Source organism: Ascidiella aspersa, chromosome 3 (genome assembly GCF_963924565.1).
Source record: "Ascidiella aspersa chromosome 3, kaAscAspe10.2, whole genome shotgun sequence".
Taxonomy (NCBI): domain Eukaryota; kingdom Metazoa; phylum Chordata; class Ascidiacea; order Phlebobranchia; family Ascidiidae; genus Ascidiella; species Ascidiella aspersa.
The window spans coordinates 10,377,350-10,396,816 of NC_139449.1; positions in this window are offsets into that span (position 1 = coordinate 10,377,350).

The following is a 19,467-nucleotide window of genomic DNA, read 5'->3' on the forward strand; positions in this document are numbered from 1 at the left end:
ACGTTCCCGAAATTATCTGAACTACGACATTATTTTTGAAGTCAAATGTAAGGAATGTTATGTACTATTATAAGTTTTATACTTAAATCTATTCAGCCCAAAAGCGATATTCCATGATTTCTTGAGTGTGACTCATAACTGTACAGTTCAATTTGAATATAAGCAATTTCGTTAGATCAAAAGAAAGTAACAATTTGATAAAAATTAAGTCAAAAACATTTTTTTAGGTCAAAATAAAAGGCCCTAGTAATAATGTATAACTCGAAATAAGTCCTAAATCCGTCGGAATAAGACCTAATTGGCCAGAATCACGCCTTTACAACATTTCACCTAACCCCTACCATAGGTACTTTACAACTCCCCTAATAATTTCAACCCTTACCCATTTTCTAACCCACCCAATAGCAACCATAAACCCATACAGGGTCAAACAATCAGGTGCCAACGGAGTTCTAACTGCATCGTTCGAACAAGGGTGCCCAAGCGACGACACTAAAACGGCCAAAGCCACACCGATGGCCCCCGACCGTTTCATACCCTCTGGCTACGGTTATTTGGCCATTTAGTCCTTATTCCGATCAGTTAGGACTTTTTTCGGCGGGTATATGTCTTACTCAGATGATTTAGATCTTATGCTGTCGTGGGTATTTGGCCTATAACGTCTTTAGCTTTATTATGTCGTTGGACAAAGCAACCGTAGCTCATATTTCTCCCTCTTAAGCGAGTCGCCAAACAAGTGGGTAAAATAGAAAGAACGCCGTGTGCTCCCAGACGAAACAAAATTGAAATTCGCGCATCTCAAGCGAGCGTCGTCGCGAATCGGTCACGGGTGAGCAACTTTTATTTTTAAGGCGTTTGTTAGCAATTCTGGATCGATAAATGTCGCTACATATTTTGTTGCAATGTATGAAAAAACGTGTGAAAAGGGTAATTTAATTTCAATCCGTATAAGTCAAGGCACGACCAGCGCTTTTGTATTTATACAATAGGCTACACGTAAAGGCAAAAAAACATAATATGTTATGAAATTTATTGTAACCGAACGTATGCAATGTTCCAAGTAAAGACTTAAGTTTAAAACTTCTAGCAGTATGTTTAACCACGCAAAAATTAGACAGAGTTCGCAAAACATCGCGTTTGTTGTCGCATTTTGAACACTGAGCAGATTTACTTTTCAAACGAGGTTTTCTTTTGTTGGACGTCAAATACTGCTACCACACGGGTCGTATGCTAACCACACTTTGATTAAACACCAAGAAACCTACACGAATATTGTACAACAAGCCTTCCCAGCAATGTTGTAATGGTGATTGAGAGGCCAAAGCCCAATGACTTCTTACAATGAGTTTAACCACGCAATACCTGGCAGAGTTCGCGAAATATTGCGTTCATTGCAGCAGTTTAACAGAAAGTATTTGTTTTTCAATGAGGATTTTCTTACGTTTGACGCAGTTTAGCACCGGGATTACGTATTTGCTTAAATATCACACTATCAAACAAATTGCTGCTACAACCTAAAGTTCTACCTTTGAGAGTTATTGTCAATTGACAAATGTCAAGGGTTTTCGTTACTTAAAAGATGTATGACATGCTTAGCCAAGTGTTGCGTGCTATAGTCGATTTTTTAGTCGTGCCATTTAAAAACATCACACAACATTGGTTGCATGTTAACTCGAAATGGCGGGTGACTTCTAGCAAAACCTCTTGACGAAAAGGGTCCAACGCTTTCACACATTTATAAGGCAATAACCTGCGGGAAGTACATTGCCTTGGTAAAATGAAGTTTCAAGTGGCAAAGTTTATACTTTTATGTTTAAAAGCTTTTTGCAGTTTGTTTAGCCACGAAAAAGATAGTCTAAGTTCGCAAAATATTGCGATTATTACAGCGTTTGCCTTAACATTCTTTTATGAAGCATAGAGACACTTACACAGACAAAATTCAGGCAGACTTCGTACATTATGATGGGTTATTTTAGGTAAAATTAATTTTTAACCAGTAAGAATAACTGGTAAATGTTCTATTTAACCTGGGAAACGCCGAGTATTTCGTCTAGTAGGTTATAAAATAAAATTTTTATATGAGTTAATTACAATCAAAGATAAACTGGGAAGTTGTTGGCAACATGTATAGATTATATAGTCTGCGCATTCGCTGTTCACCTGTATCCAGTTGTAGCATAGTCCGCTTGAAGCGTAAAATCTCTAACACATATTCTAACAAAAACGCTTCAAAGCCCCACTTGAGCGCTACAAGCGTCTAAAATAAATAGAACCGACTGTTTTTTTTATGCAATATGATTTTTATGCCAAATGGTCGGCAACCCCTGGCACGAAAAGATGATTTTAATTATAAAGAGGGTTCTTCCGACAATAATTTATTCTGTACCGACGTTTCGATAACCTATCCAGGTAATCTTCATCAGGGCATATAAACTTGTAACCTTGCAGAGGTATATATACAGTGAAGAAAAACGACGAAAAAACAAGGTGGCATAAGATTTTGTATGGCACGCCAAATGATTTAACGCGCACGTCGTATTACCTTAAGAAAGTACAAGCATTACATCACTACCACATGATTACATCACTAACACTAGCGCTAACTAAATGGTTGCACACACTGCCAGTTCGTGTCACAAATAAGTGTCTTAACTGTGTCCAATAACCGTTCATATTACGTCACAATGCCCTAAATTTGGCGTAACGTTTACTACGTTAAAGCAGGGCATTCTACATCAGTGGTTCTCAATCTCCGGTCGGCGTCAACTTTCCCGCCGGTCCGCCAAATTTAGTACAAATTTATATCTCAATTGCAAAAAGCAAGATGTTGAAGGCGTGTCCATCAAATTTAGAACTTTTATATAGTTCCGTAATTTGCAGCATTGTGACGTAACATAGAGTAAATGGTCTACTTTGGATTTTATCGTACGTCACAATGCTGCAAGTGTTGTGCCCAACTGTTTAAAAGTGGGTTACAACTTGTTAAAGTCTTAAACTTTAAGACTAGTTGTATGTGAAAAACTTCAACAGAACCACGTATAACACGTGTGATATCAATAAGACAGCAGCAAATTTCTCATCACATTGAAGTTTTCGTTATTTGCTTTTAAGTTGTATATTTTTGTGATAATTACATTTTGGGTTGATTTTAATTTTTGAAGGTCAATCGGTCCGCAAACATTGTTTTAATATTTTACCGGTCCGTAAGCAAAAAAGATTGAGAATCACTGTTCTACATTAAAAATAAGCATGTAGGTTTTTGTGCGACTGAGAAACCAACAAAAAGCGAAACTGATAGTTAACACTTCTAGGTATCGGGCTATCGGCTTAAAAAGCATCGAAGCATATTTCAAAAAAGATACGTAAATTAGATGTCAGATCACAGCAGGGCTGCTGAGTCGAACTCGGGACTCGAGTAAGACCAGGTAAAACTACACGAGTCCGACGTGTGCGGCATGCGCAGTACCAAATTTCGAAACTGATTTAGGCAGCAAACTGTAAATTGATAAGGTGGAATAGCATATGCTCGTGGCATATTTTCCATGACCCTATGAGTGGATTGCGGAATATCCACCATATTTTGGCTACGTAAATTGGTGAAATACAGAGGGTGAGTCGGACTCGGGACGCGATGAAATCTCATATTCGGCCAGACTCGGACACGGATTGTTTTTAACCAACTCCGCAACCCTGATGCCAGTGCGAAACCAAACATGTTGGGCACGTGAGTTGTTAACATTTTGACATTATTCATGATCTGGCACACTGCGTACGAAAGGTTGCCGACCCCTGTTTAGGCTAACATACATTCAATATGGGAATTTACGTAAGCATGTGTATAAATTGAACTAAATCAATGACGTAGTTGCATAACTCTAAAAATTAGAGCATGCAGGTAACAGGACATATCATTTACATACAAAATAATTGCGTTAAGGTTTAAACACACTAGTACAAACTACTTTGCGCTTCTGCAGTTAAAATGGCTGACGATTCAACATATTTTTTCACAGCAATCCAGTTTTGCGTTGGCTTGTGGTGACGATACGCCTAACTTTTGTGAGAAACGCCTTTTTTCTAGTTTTGCCATTTTCCTTGTGTTTCGCTTACGTGTCTCGTTTTGGTGTGTCACAGTTCATTCTAACTGAACACGATGAATTAAAACAACTTCGCTACAAGCTTAACATAAAAAAATTAATTCATAATATACACAAATTATTTAACAAAGTTATGTTATTACCAGGAAAAGTTCAACTTTCTGACTTTAAATAAGGGGTCGGCAATCTTTTTCTAGTCGCGGGCCAAAACCAAACTCAGAAAGGTCTCTGCGGGTCGCACAAAATGTTAACTAACAATTGTGTTAATAACATGTTAGAACAACTGTGAATCAGGTGGACCTCGGATTTATTTTCACTTGAAACGTGTTTAATAACATTTAAGGAGGTAGTGTTGGCGCGAAGCGCGAAAAAAAGTGTTGGTTTGGTTTAAAATCGAGTTTTTTTGATATACAGAGGATTTCTCGCAAGTTTTTATTATATTACCGAAATTAAAAATATATATGTCCAATTTTTCAATAAGTTTTCCGTTTGTCCGCGCCGCACTGGGCAGCCTTCCAAGGCGCAACGGTAAAGAAGCGCTGATCTATTTTAAAATACAGCATCAAAACGTAAACAAACCAGTTGTAGAAAGATCATTCGCGCAAGGCGCGAAACTTTTTCACACTTACGTAGTTAAAATGGTCAAAAAGTATTTCAAATCGACTCGTGTCTAGTTTACCAAAGAGGAGATGAATTACATTGGCGGATCCGGCCCGCGGGCCGTAGGTTGCCGATCTCTACTTTAAATTTACAAACATTATGCCGCGTATAAAACGGTGAAACGCAACAACAATCAACACCTTTACACGAGAACTATACAAGTTCGCATTACTAAAGTTGCAATTAAGCCTAAATGTTACATATACACTATACAGTGATATTTGCACTATTCTTATGTAATAAAAAAATTGCGAAAAAGTACTTTCATGTAACACCCCTTTATGTGAAAATGCCACCTTGTAACTCGCCAACGCCCACAAGGGTGCGGTAACGCCCTCGTTGGGAACCTCTGATCTACATTGTTTTATTTGCTCCCAAAAGCCAGTGGCGTAGCCAGCCAAATATTTTTGAGGAGTTTCGGGATTTAAACTTTTTGTTTAGCATTTGCCATTGTATGAACTGCTGTATTGACCACAAATAAATATGCCAGCAAATCGTTTCGAGCAGCAACTAAACTGAGTGCTAACGCAATACTCAAAAACCATTCAAAGAGCAAAAACTGAATAAAAGTAGTAAAGCTATATTAATAGCAAACGTAATAAAAACTACATTTTTGAAGTAACAGTGCATGACAATTGAAGGTGTGGCATGCCTGTAATCGACTGTTGTGGTACTGCTCATAAATTCTACAAAACAAACTATTAAGAGTACAATATTTATAAATTTTCGGGGCACATGGCCCCTGTTCTTTCTTGTTGATCGCTCTTGTTGAAAACATTTCTAGTTAAATGATCATCTGCTAAATTTGTATGGGCATCTTGCGACTTTTTCGAAAAGCCTTGTTGCCCTGAGTTGGATTTCGAACTATAAATGACCTGGCTCTCGTTTAATGTCTACTCTAGCGATTACAGAACAGTAAGCCAAGCTGCAAATAGCATAGAATTCAAACTCGCCTGAAAACTGAGAACAAACAGACGCTGTTCATGTTCACTCTTGCGTTACGCAAATCACTCTTTCGTCACGCAACAGGAAATCATTTAAGCTTTGCGCAATGTGGCAATATAGCGGCACCTTTGGTGTTATGATCTTAAACTGCAAGTTGTGATGACGGATTTTATTAAGCTTTGTGGGGTATAGGGTTAATTTGATTAATTTCACTTTGTAGTAACTTTTTTAGAGCTGAGTAAAGCCTGCAGAATTAAAACAAGTAAAGGCAAAACGCCTGCATATTGAAAACATTTTGAATAGTTTATTTACGAAATCTCTCAATACTTAAGTGGACTATGTAAATTTTTCTGCGATCCCCTAGGTGTAACATATTAAAACATAACATTTCTCGTTATCTGCTTTAGTACGAATTTAAGTATTGTGCATTTTATTGGTTTAGTTTTGCAAGTTTGTTATGAGCATATCAAACAGAAAAAAATGACAAATATATGTAACACCTTTTATAAGAACTTAATCGAGACCCCTTAAAATCGTCGCGCGACCCCCAGTTAAAAGCCCTGAACTAGATTCCAGTGTACTTAATCGCGCAATACACGTATCTTCCATCATTCAAATCCTTTCTGCGGAGCGGGGGTCAATGGTTACATCCGCCAGTAAAATTAGTTCAAAGAGTTTTCAAACTACCTTAATAAATTTCACTCTTCTCATGGTCCGCTAACCAGGGCTCCGAGTCGGTTTGTTTTGCTCGAGTCGGACTCGGGGCTCGAGTCCGACGGGCGCATTAGCAGTACTGAATTTTAAAACTGTTATGGCCTCCAACGGTCAATTGTAAAGGTGAAACAGTATATGGTGAATATTTTTCAACATGTATTGCAAATAAATGAATTACATGACGCCCCTATAAAGTTGATTGCTAAATATCGACCGTCTTTAGTTACGTGAATTGGCGGAATACACGCTACAGAATCAGAGCGGGACTCGGGACTCAACGAAATCACACATTTGGCCGGAGTCGGACTCGGATAACATATTACTAGATGAAATACCGGGCGTTGCCCAGGTTAAATAGAATAGTTACCAGTTATTCTAACAACAACAAAAATTCGTAGCAGCAATTGTTAAAATTGCCCGAAGTTAAAGTAAATACGTAATCCCGGTAGTACCATAATTCATTCAACGAACGAAAATCCCGTTTAAAAAGCAAATTTGCTTAGTGTTCAAACCGCTGCAGTAAACGCGATATTTTGCTAACTCAGTTCAAATGTTGCGTAGTGTATACTCGGTTAGGGTTGCTGTACGTTGTCTGTGTAAATGTCTTAATGCCTCATGAAAGAATCTTAAGGAAAACGTTTTATTTGGAACGTTGCACACGTTCGGTTGCAATAAATTTCATAACATGTTATTTTTTTTGCCTTAACGTGTAGCCTATTGTAGAACACCAAAGCGCTGGTCGTCCCTTGACTTAAAAGGATTGAAATTAAATTACTCTTTTCACACGGTTTTTTATACACAGCAGCAACAAAATATGTAGCGACGTTTATCGATCCAGAATTGCTAACAAACGCCTTAAAAATAAAAGTTGCTCATCCGTGACCGGTTTGCGACGGTGCTCGCTTGAGATGTGCGAATTTCTCTCATAGAAAGAAACAATTTTTTTTGTGTCTGGGAGCACACGACTTTCTTTCTATTTTACCCACTTAAGAGGAGCAATATGAGCCATACGTTTCTCTGTCTGTTTCCCTAAAACACGAACATGCTGACCACTCACAAACTTTTCCATTTTATATACTAGGTTTAACCAACTCCGCAGCCCTGCCGCTGACTGTATAAATTCGTACAGATATAATTAAATAAAACATAGAAGGGATTGCGGTTGTTGTATTATTATATATTTCACTTTGGTTTATTAAATTGGGCTACACATCTTGTGTTCTGCTTTTCCTTGACGTATTTTTGCAAGCAAAATCAGATATGGGCCGAAAAAATTCCGCCTTAACCTATGGCTTAAATGTAAAACAGCTGGTTTGCCTGTTTATTTTGATTTTTGCCGCCTCAATACAAAAATTCCCAGAGACAGTGCGACAAACTTTACTTTTAGGGAAACTTGCGAGGTCTTTTTGGCCTCTGGCGACACAGTTCTCGGACGTCATATAAATAAAGCTTCTTGCAATGCTTCCCTGCGTTCTACGAAGGGTGAAACTTTGTTATATGACTTTGTATCCTGATTTATTACCGCGATATTAAAATTCAATTACGGCGAGGTGATTGTGAAATGTACGATTAAAAATTTGATAAATACATAGAAAAAATACAATAAAAAATTTGATAAAATACATTTCTATCACAAGGCAGCTTACGCATTGGATTATTACATTATCTTACTGTGATGAATTTCGCGTATTTTACAAATTAACGAATAAATTCGTCACACGACACAATGTCTTATAAGGCGTTTCTAAATTACATGTTTACATCTTGCCTATTCCAGACTCAGTTGATAGCACCATGTATATTTTACAAGCCTTTGTTTTTACAAGAGGGAAGTTAACTTCAACGTAGTTTTATCAGCTTAACCTTGAATATACATTAACGCTAGTTAGGTGATTTTAGTGTTTATAGATTTTTCGGTGCAAAATTGTAATTGCCGTGTTTAATGTAAGCGAGTGGTTACCAACTTGGGGTCGCGAAACAAAAGAGGGGTAAATAAAATTGTTGTCATGAAACCAGGGCTGGGGAGCCGGAGCAGGGACTGGAGCCCGGAGCCCGGAGCTAAGCATTTTCTCTGGAGCCAGAGCCGGAGCCATTGTTATGATTTTTGTGGAGCTGGAGCCGGAGCCGGAGCCAGTTTTATTATTTTTGTGGAGCTGGAGCCATTTTTCAATTTGTGGTGCTAAAGCTAAGAAATTATATTTTGTTGCATCTCCAACTTTAGTTAGCCAAAAGCAATTTTTAAAACTTGCCATTAAATAAGTGACTGGTGGAACCGGAGCTGGAGCCAAAGGATATGAGTTTTACTAGTCCGGAGCTGGAGCCGGAGCCAAAGGATTGAGTTTTACGACTCCGGGAGCTGGAGCCATTAGGATTGAGTTTTACGACTCCGGGAGCTGGAGCCATTTAATAATTGCCTGATGGCTCCAGAGCTGGAGCCGGAGCTAATGCTATTTTGCGGTGGCTCCCCAGCCCTGCATGAAACTAATAATACCGGTAACGTTGGCGACATTATAGGTACGTCAAGCAAACGTCATACCTTGTATATCAGTAGTCCAAATAATATGTATTCGGTGAACAGCTGATTGGCCGCAGTTGCGTTCTCCGAGCTGAAGAGAATAGTAGGACAACATATGCCCCGAAAATACATTTTCACCCCATATAATATATTATGCTTATGATCGCTGAGCCTTAAAAGTTCAGAAGTGTTGTTGTTGTTATCAAATAAGTATAAAAGCCTCTTAATCATATAAAACAACGTAATATTGCTAAGGCAACAGCTCAGTTTTTGCGCTGTTTTACATCCAATAGTTCTTAACTTTTCAGGTGGTGTACTACCTTTTTACCACTTGACTGGTATAATAACGAGTCAAGGTAAAACTATTTTTATTAATAAATAAGTGATGGTTTTAGGTTGTGGCAAACTTGGATATATAGATATTTTTAATCGCCTATAGTTCCACCCATTACAGCTTAGAGTTGGCGATTAAAGTTATAAAAACGAGAAGAAAACCTTCAAAAAAGTCAAATAAAAATAAAATAATGTGAAAGGTATAATCCTCCTAATATAACTGTAAAGTCATTCAGAAAACTGTTGCGCGGAACACGTAAAACCTTTTCAAGGACTTCATTTTGAAGACTGACCTCGTCGCTTTTTGCTTTAAACTTGACTCTGCCTAATCCCATGACAGCTTAAGTTATGATGTACGACATGAAAAACCTTCGCGTACTACAAGCTGTACGGGCACCTAACGTTGACAAACACTGCACTATGCAACCCATTGAGCCTTTTGTAACTCAACATAACAACTTTTGTACAACCAAGCGAGAGCGCGCTTGCTCCAGCAACAAAGCGTCAACGTCTAGCGACAATCTGCTCTAATCATAAAGAAACGGCTCTCAGCGCTGTGTCTCGTTCAACAATGAACTTACCCTGCTAATGCTACCTGTTTATTTTGCAACTAGAAGAAATGCGCTGCGTTTCCCAGGTTAAATAGAGTATTTACTTTGTAATAGGCGCGATATATTACTTACATTCGTGTAATGCCCCGATTTTGCGAAGTTAAAACTGTATAAAGCTATCAAGCTGTTAATAATTGATAACCATAGCATATTATGGTGTACCATTTCCGTGCAAATGTAAATAAATATTTAATTTAACATTGAACCGAATCTAATGTTCCGTATTGTGTATACAATGGGTCGAGTAAATAAAGTACGTTGCGTCCCTTGTGAAAGCAGCAATAATATTAAGCCCTACATATTATAATAGCAAAGGCGCTGTGTCTATAACAATTGCGTATTTCCCGGACCAAATCATTCTCGGGTATGGGTTAAACAAAATTTAAGGCCCCATAATAACTATTATGTTGTACCCTGCGTAATTTGGCTCAAGACGCGTGTTACTGCTGACAAAAAAAAAATTAATGTTACGGATAGCGTAATATCCTGGCTAGAGTGCTATACATAGTGCGAAAATAGTGTATAAAGTGCACTAAACGCGATATTTTGCTAACTCAGTCCAAATGTTGGGTAGTGTATACTCGGTTAGGGTTGCTGTACGTTGTCTGTGTAAATGTCTTTATGCCTCATGAAAGAATGTTAAGGAAAACGTTTTACTTGGAACGTTGCACACGTTCGGTTGCAATAAATTTCATAACATGTTATTTTTTTGGCCTTAAAAAAAAAAAAAAAAAAAATATATATATTACGTTTTATGTCATAATACAAACCATTGGTTTTACGAGTTGGTTGACAGAGATGCGTTCAATTAAAAGCAATAACAAAATTTGCAAGTGATTTTAGTAATTTTATTTGTCGTGAAATTAAATAATTGGTTGAACAGTTGTGACGATAAAAGCGCCTCGCGGCTGACATTCGATGGACAGGAAGATAGTTTGACCAAATGTTAAATGCCAGACTGGTGAAAATATGACATATAATCTTGTTACTGAGGTGTGTCAAAACAATAAAGGGGGTAGTGAAGGGGTAGTGTAACCTTGTTTTAAGAGGGGAGTTACTTATTATTTTAATTGCCCTATTTTGCAGCACTTCTAGGTGTCTAAATGCTGATGGATATGCCCTACCCCAGCTTAAAATACAGTATTGTAAATACGTGTTAACAAGGTTGCAATAAAGCAGATGCAATAAATCATTAAATGCCATGTATATTGTTTTATCCGCAGTTGAGCTTCCATCATCGCGATGTAATATCGAATTGGAGGGAAACATTTCACTGACCGATCAATTCATAACAAACACTTTTACCTTTAAACAGTATTCACCGAAATTTAAAACAGTATTTTCCTTTAAACAGTATTCACCGAAACAAGCTAAGAACACTGCAAATCTTATAAAGCAAATAAACAAAACTTAAATAACCTTGACATTAACCAGTAAGGCTAAACGGTTCGCTGATCTTATAAAATTCGTGGGCCGGTTTTATAAAACCGGCTGAATACCACCACTGTTAATATGTCAATTGTCATGCTCGGTCACCTTAAGACAGGGCAAACAAAATTGCGCAGTCAAAAAATGAAATAAAGCAGCATTTTTTTAAATAAACAATTTTCGATATTTAACCCCAGAAGCAAAACGATGCATGGAATTTTTTTAAATTATCTGAATTTCGTATTTTTTTAATTTCAACTGACGTGACTAATTTTTTTTTTCAACTAACCAATTGAAATATTTAAATAATAGTTCGTGTGTTTCGTCACTAGTCTTCTCTACTTTGGTTTATCGTTGAACGGAGAAGGCTTGGCTGGAAATATTTTCGTCAACCATGCGCTAGGTGGCATTGTCGAACTGGCAGCTTGTTTTCTAAGCTCATGGCTTCTCATTAAATTAAAAAAAAAACAGCTGTAATTCAACTTGGAGGCGGTAGCAAAAGTAAATTGAGCTAAACTAACACCATTAAGGATTGAGTATTAAAATGTCTTAGCGTTCCAGTCACAGATTACCCATTTCTAAAGAAATCTTCCACAATAAATGCACGGAGTTTGACAGTCCAAGCCATACAGGTACAAAATTTTACAAATTTGCACAAAACATTATTTACTTATAAAAACGAAAACCTGAAACACAAATGGTAAGTCCTTTGCTGCACAATTTCAATTCAACCTTCTGTCAGACTGCTACTGCTTTGGAACAGTAACAATTTGAAATGTGGAAGGTTATTTTGGCGCACCCTTTACTATACAAACTAATTTTTTTGCAGCTGTCAATGTTTTATTAGAATATATCACACATTTGTTTTAGCAAAGTATTGTACTACAATCTTTATAAAACATAGTATTCTCTATTATTTAGGGAAACATTCAATAAGCATCTAATTCTAAGTAAATGTTTGAAGAACTGCAAAGCGAAACCTAATTGTTACGTCCTGTAACGCATGAAGTGTATAGTTGTCGAAGTCAAGTCCTATATTTACGGCCACATTAAACAATTTTAAAATGTTAGCGCGCTGCACCAACAGAACTAAGAAACAAAAAATGCTTTATAATCAACTATAGGCCTATTTATTGCTCGAAGGCCGGTTTATTGCATTTGGTTAAGACCGAACTCGAAATTTTTAACATGAAAACTGGACAACTTTAAAATAACTATTTAGGTAAAATAATGTTGTCATTTAATTGTCGATAGCACTTGGCAATCATGTGACAAATCACGCAAAATCGATTATTGATGTGTTAAAACTTCACAGTCTTTTGGAAGATTAAACATGTAACTGAGACAGCTTTATTTGCATAGAACATTCTCAACAATTTGAGGGGAACACAGAATAAGACCCAAAAAGCAACAATATCTAAAACAGAAAAAAAAATTCAAAGGCAAGGTATTAAGACCAACGACATGATACAGCCAAATACGCAGTAATATCCAGTACAGCATAAAAGCAAAATCGTCCGAATAAGACCCAAATCTTTCGGAATAAGGTCCAAATTTATACGGCCTAAATTCATCGGAAAAAGGCCTAAATGGCAAAAATAACGCCCGAACCGGTGTGTAGAAGGTATTGGATGATCGGGGGCAATCGTTCTGGAGTTGGTAACTACACGTTTGGACGCTTTAGTCTAGTCTGACTGGCGCCGTCAGGGCGCCATTGTTTTGGCTCCAGATTTTTGGTCTGGTTTTGGGTTATTGGTGGGTAGTGGGTGGGGTTAGAAAATGGGTAAGTTTTGAAAATATTAGGAGAGTTAGTGATGTACTTAGGGGTGGGGTTTTGGGTTGTGCAAAGTGGTTTTTGGGCCTGATTCTGAACTTTTAGGTTTATTCCGACCGATTTAGGACTCATTCCGATTAATTTAGGCCGTATAAATTTGGACCTTATTCCTAGGTATTAGTGCTATTTTGGCATGATTCCAAATTGTGTTTTATTCTGACGTAGGTGTTGTTCTTAACTCGGTCTTATAACTGGAGTCCAATTTGAACTCTTGTTGAACAAAAATGTTTTATAACAATCGCGCGAATCAACGAACGAAATGTTTTCGAAAGCCGCATGTTTGATAACCCTGCTGCAATGGATTAATTTTTTCCGCGTTCGCTTGTCAATCTAAATTAAGTCAAGAAAATCTATAGGTAGGGACTAATGTTAGCTGTTTTTCAAGATTCGTTGTATGAACATTGCGATTTGGGCAAGTAAAAACAAATATCTTTGCAAAAAAACGTAGAAAGACAAATTTTAAAACTGTCTAATTCAAAAAGTTGTAAAGCGTGTTCTATTGGCAGCGATCGGCTTCTTCAGCTTGCATGTGTATTTGACGTTACGCAATCATATAGATTTTGGTAACTTCTTTTTTCACATTTAACTAAAAATCCTATCTGTACTGACTATTTAGAAGCGTCGCCGTTTAGTTCAAAGAATATGGTCAGGCTGTGTCTGAATCAACTTTGAATTTTTTTATTTGCTTTCCTTTTTTAGTTTTGGAACATATCGGGGTAGTGTTAGCAATGGTTGGTCGTTTCGGCTCCAGTATCACTTTTGTAGCCATTTACCAGCAGACAACTGAGCTTTTTCCGACTTCAGGAAGTTGGGTGTAACTCACGCAATCCCAAAAATCGCTTCAAGTAGCTATACTTTAACACTGTTTATATATTGCTGCATTTCTTTCAGGCTAAGCTTATTACTATGAGAGATATCATTGTACCTTTGTACCTTGCAGAGCAACCTCATTTGGAGTTTCATCAACCGCAGCTCGAATAGGAAGCCTCTTATCGCCTTTTCTCATTCAGTTACAGTTTAACGTGCCTTGGGTGATGCAGTTGGCTTTGAAATTGCAATTTGTTTAGACACACATAATCTGGGACATTTAAATTGTACAGTCCTAAACGCGCTAAAACACATTAAAGTAAAAAAAAATTGACATTGACTAACGCAGACGAGCTTGGTCTGAATAGGAATCAAACTATATATATATGCTTTTAACTAGATGGTACGAATATGATTTATATTGCAGTTTTATAAAGAACTTGCACACTAATTGCAATGCCAATTTTCACTTAACTTTGCAAGATTGCCAGCGAGTGCCGTTTTGTGCAATAAGCGAATTGGAATGTGAAACGCAACATATAATGATGCATAACATGTTGATTTACGGACCACCTAAAAATATATTTTAATCTTTTTTGGTAAAATCAATAAAAGCCTCAGCAGATACACAACCGGAAAAAATAAACGGAAAACAAAAGGAAAAGTGTAAGAATGAATCAACGTTTTACCATATACTTAAACGGTTACCTACGAGACCGTCGCGACATACGTGGCATACAGTTTGAGAAAGTAGCGCGAACATAAACTCTTTTTCAGATGATCCTGGGTGTAGTGGCGCTTGGAGCCGCTCTCATTGCCACCATCTTCCCTAAAACCAAGGATGACCTCTTCTGGCAACCTTTGAAGAAGTGGAAGATTTCTTCGGGAGACAATTGAAGGGATCGATGGCTGCGAAGCTCCTAGGACTTCAAACGAACAGGTTAAGACATTTTTATTGCAAATCGCTCAAGTAACGACAAAAAATAATTTGGTCAAAGATTTGGAATCCCCTGTTCAAAACTGAAATGCATAATGTTAGACATGTCGCGTCTTCGGTTTTAGCAAGAAATGCATGTGATTCGTCGCTGTTGGCATTGAATGTTTTTGTTTTTCTCGCCATATTGAAATTTAAGAAGCGGCCACTGATTCAATGAAACATGCCGACATATGTGCGTTAACAAATAAGAACTAGCCCTTCTAAAGTTGCTTTTTGACCAACGATTAGGGCTTACGTATAATTAGTTCACCGAAAGCCATTGCAGACTCACCAAATCTGTTGATCCATGATGCAAGCAGGACAGACTAGAGAAACAACTAGCCTGCGGTGAGGTTCGAACTCACCATCTCCAGTCAAGCCGGGACCGTCGCTCTACCAACTGAGCTATGCAGGATCATAGAGGAGCGAGTCGAGAAACAACCATACGCCAATGCTTGCTCAATCTGTTAGTACAAGCAATCTCATTGAAGGGGATCCACAGGCCACCGGTTTTGGTTATTCTACTTGAGGTATTGTTATCATGCATGCGTACAAAAATCGTGTTTTTTGCAGAAAATTCTCAAGAAATGCAATACCGTTAATGAAAACCGAAATCTAAATGCTAATTTTACGAACCTGTCTATCAATTGAACAAAATCCAACAATGATTTTTTTCCCGTTGTAGGAAATTGTTTTTCTTAGTTGTATTTTCTCATTTTTACGATGTTTTATTTCAATCATATTGATATGACTACTATTTACTGCATTTTGTTCTTGCTTTTTCGCTTTTATGCGTCGCTGCTGGCGAGAATCTTTACGTGAGTTTTTAAACACATTCTACGAAACTTTTCAGTCTTGCGTTGTATAACAATCAATAAGCACAGCGAATAGAATACGCAAAACTTGGTAAAGGGCATGATGTGCTGTATCTGATAACGTACCTTGCAAAGACTGTTAGTATAGTTTTAACACCAACGGCTGTACTAAATCACCCAACATAAAATGTGTAGTATATTAAATATATTAAATATTTTGGTTTCTCTAGGTATCGTCACCAAACTCTCTTTTCCCAGAACACTGCTAGAATATATCTTATAGGAGAGTTGTGTTTGCACCATTCATTTAAAAAGGCTTAAAGCCATTAACACACTCTTTAAACTGGCGGATAGCTTTTTCTATCTCACTTTAGTTTGCATTGTGTTGTTCTGTGAGCATTTCGTTAAACAAATAATACACGACAACCCCAACAACACAAGCCCTTGCGACCCCTTGCGGCCGATCCCCCAGGTTCGGCAATCGCTGTGTGAGACATTTACGAAAATAGAATATGAAGAAAACGGATAAAGTGCGGAGCGAAATCTGATTAGAACTACCAGATCTCAATTCAAAATCACACGCAAAGTATCTTCCAAACCTTGATTACGAACTCATCTTTCGTGACTTGTGTTTCGCGCTTTAAACCATTCTGACACGAACTCTACTTCACGATGTGCTAAGGACAAAAAAAACGACATTTCATTTAAGGACGGAATTTTCGGTTTGATGTATGACAATTGTCAGTGTAGAGGAAAAAGCATTTTCCTGTTGCTCGAAATGGCAAAACAGTTATGTCGCTTGGGTATATTTAGCTTAAAATGCAACTGGATAACGACGTAACGAAAAGGATGTAACAATTAAAGTGAATTCATCTAAACCTACAAAGCGTTTACCATTTTTAGAGCTTTCAATGTATTCGCTGGTCTGCAATACGCCATATAGTAAAAAAAAAAGCATTTCTGTTTATTTTGCACTGAAAACTATTTTAACCAAAGGCAAAAATTTAAGAAACTTTACAGAGACAAATAATTTGAATCTTTAGGGCAAAGCAGATAATCTTTCAATCTAACATGCCATTCCAAGAATGCCACTATCACACACTCTGTAAGGTGATTGTCGGGAAGCATTAAGTTTACAGATTTCAGACACACTTAGCGTCAAACAGAATAGGGACGAACAGCGCCTATGCTTTTTACAGTGTAGGTATATAACGTCTTTCGATCACCACGTGAAGCAAAAAAACACACCACATGATTTCATTTTTTTATGCGTAGTGCATTTAGGCATAAGTAAAATGTTATGCCATTTGAAAAATTTAATTCTGCATTATTTATGCCCCTGACGTAATCTTACGCTATTCTTAACTTTACTTTTTGATCATATGTTGATTGTCACATTCATTTTTTCATAATCATGAGCTATATAACACGAGGCTAGCAGTTTAACATGTTACAATTCGAAATATGTAATAGTGATGAAGAGCCCACAGCATTCGTACATTATCATGGTTATTGTAGTTGCAAATAATTTGCATCGCCGTATCAACTATAGTCTTTTACCAGTTAGAATTAAACTAGTAAGTCCTCTATTTAACCTGGGCAACGCTCGGTTTTTTAACTGTAGTTTCTTACATATTATTATTGTTCATTATAAGACTTTTGTTGACATATGTCGGAATTTCGGATGTAACTTGGGGTTTTGGGTACTTTATTTGTAAATCTTATTTTAATGTACCTTATTGGTTGTGTCCTCAAGCTAATCGATATAATTTAATTAAGCGCCAAGCGTAAGTAATTTTCCATTTGTGCCTCTGGAAAATACTTGTGTAAAAAAAATTGCCGCAAAGCTGTTCAAATTGTTCTACGTAGCGCAAGGTGTGCACTGGTTCCACTGAAACTTCTAAAAGCGTGTAAAATTATTTTAGCATTATAGCATAACCGATAAAGTTAGTATCGAGCGGCTAAAGCAGGACGAGCATATTGGAGCAGATAAATAGCATTTTGATAAAACGTGCAAAAAAACTTTCTTAATTTGAAAAATAGCCAGCTTTGTTACACTCAGGACATAATGACACAAGCATGTTAGATCATTTTAGCAGTACGGTGAAACAATATACGGTTTCGGAAGTTGCTTTAACAGTTACTGGCAATTGATCCAACGGAAAAGCAATTCAATAGCTCATCACACAAAACCATTAGTAAGCATGAATATAAAATTCTGCTGGTATTTACTGAGTATGATAATTGCTTGTGTCACGAAATGTTTAAGTAGCAAGTTTAAAGAGTTAATTTGAAATGGCTTCAGATTTGAAAGCGAAGTGTGAGAAACTTACTGAATGAGCGGCATTTGCAAAACGTTTAGTTTAAAAAATAGTTTCGATTACTTAAACGTCCATACGACAACAACTATAGATTTACAGACACTTAGTGTACAAACTCAGGCAAAGTGTGAATAAGATGTGTTGTTTTCAACACTTGTACAAAATTATAATATTACAATTTGAGACGTCTTTTCTCTCTATTATTAGAAACGCGTAGGCCAGTTGTGGGCAAACTGTGGCCTCGGCCCAAATCAGGGCCGCAGAGCCATATTTAGTAGGCCGCGAGTTACTTTTGAATAGTTTAGTGTTATAATGTAATTGTGGACAACGTGACAACCGTACATTGATTGCACTTTATTTTAAAAGTTGGTGTGGCAAAGAATATTTAAATTGGCTCAGCTCAGATAGGACCACGTGCCAAATGTGGTCCTGAGAGCTTTCGAAGTATATTTATGGCCAACTTTAACTATACGTAAACACAAAATGTTTCACGCTTCGCGCGTATCTCCCTCGTTTTAGTATGTTTTACAATATGGCATGGCAGTGTTTTGGGCATCAATGCGCCGTGTAATATTTCACCTTCAAATTAAGTATCCTGAATCCGCCGCTGTTTTTGTAGTGATGTCACGTAGTGGGCTTTCAATAGCTCTGAAAAGAGTACTGTAGCCGCGACAAAAATAGCTTGTCAACCACTGGCGTAGGCTATCTATCTATATAAATGAGGAGGTTTGTTTGTAGTGAATGGCGCCCATGCAGTGCATAGTTTATGCATAAATAAACGTTATGTTATTTAAGAAATATTTTCACATTTCTTTGACGATGGCGTAAAGCTATCAGTAACATTACTATTTGGTTACATGTTAATTGTGACATTGGTTTGTATAATTATCGCTTATAACAAGAGGCCAATAAATTTACACCGTTATGTTACAATGCAATCTGCAAAACGGTAGGCTACCATAGTGGATTCTTAGTTTCTTACATATTGTTAAACCACGGAATATTCAGATCAATTTTTGCAGGTTATCGCGCTTATTTCGGGAGTAATTAATTTACATCTGCACAACAACGGCAGTTGTCCTTTATCAATAAAATTCAACTGGTAAATATTTCATTAGGGCAATACAGGGTAGTTCGTCTAGTAATTTATATATGTCCCGTCTCGACACCGATAGAGTTGACCGCGCGATGAGCCACCATAAGCGTGTGAGAAATATTATGGTATTTTGGCGAGTACGACACATATGCCATTATATAGCCCTGTTCGCGCAAACCAGCGAGTTCGACTTTAGCTGAAATACCTTTATTTTTACGACTGGTTTATTTATTCAAAAAAATGTAGAGGCTATATTGATATATTCAAATAAATTTGACATATATTTTCCAATTATTTAGTTCATTGCTGACCTTA